Source organism: Frankliniella occidentalis, unplaced genomic scaffold (genome assembly GCF_000697945.3).
Source record: "Frankliniella occidentalis isolate FOCC.00 unplaced genomic scaffold, Focc_3.1 Scaffold203, whole genome shotgun sequence".
Lineage (NCBI taxonomy): Eukaryota > Metazoa > Arthropoda > Insecta > Thysanoptera > Thripidae > Frankliniella > Frankliniella occidentalis.
The window spans coordinates 319,316-319,678 of record NW_026267329.1 but is presented as its reverse complement, the minus strand read 5'-3'; the positions used below and the strand labels follow the sequence as shown (position 1 = coordinate 319,678).

General features: G+C 32.2%; 1 protein-coding gene across 1 annotated transcript in view; it reads left to right on the top strand.

The window, feature by feature from the left end:
- Positions 1-363, top strand: part of LOC113214914 (uncharacterized) — a 78,657-nt gene that overhangs the window by 64,668 nt on the left and 13,626 nt on the right. The gene's annotated exons all lie outside the window — the stretch shown is intronic.

The following is a 363-nucleotide window of genomic DNA, read 5'->3' as shown; positions in this document are numbered from 1 at the left end:
AAAATTTGTAATTTGGATATGCAGTTTTTTCAGCATCCATGATACAAAAAATTGTATTCCTTTGGATATAAAAATAAATTTGTAACGTGGACACAAAAATTTGTATCCATCGACACAGAATAAAACATTTCGTTGTATGCTCTGACCGAGGGGTGGATAACTCCCCTGCCAAGTGTACACCCCCAACTCAAACTTATTCAGACCAATTCAATTTAATTCAAACAAATTCAAAACTAATTCAACTAATTCAGTCCAATTCAAGACAATGTACATTCAATTAAAGTCAATTCAAGCCAATTCAAGCCAATTCACGCTAATTCACTAGCATAAAATCGCAATAATTCAAACCAATTCAAAACCAAT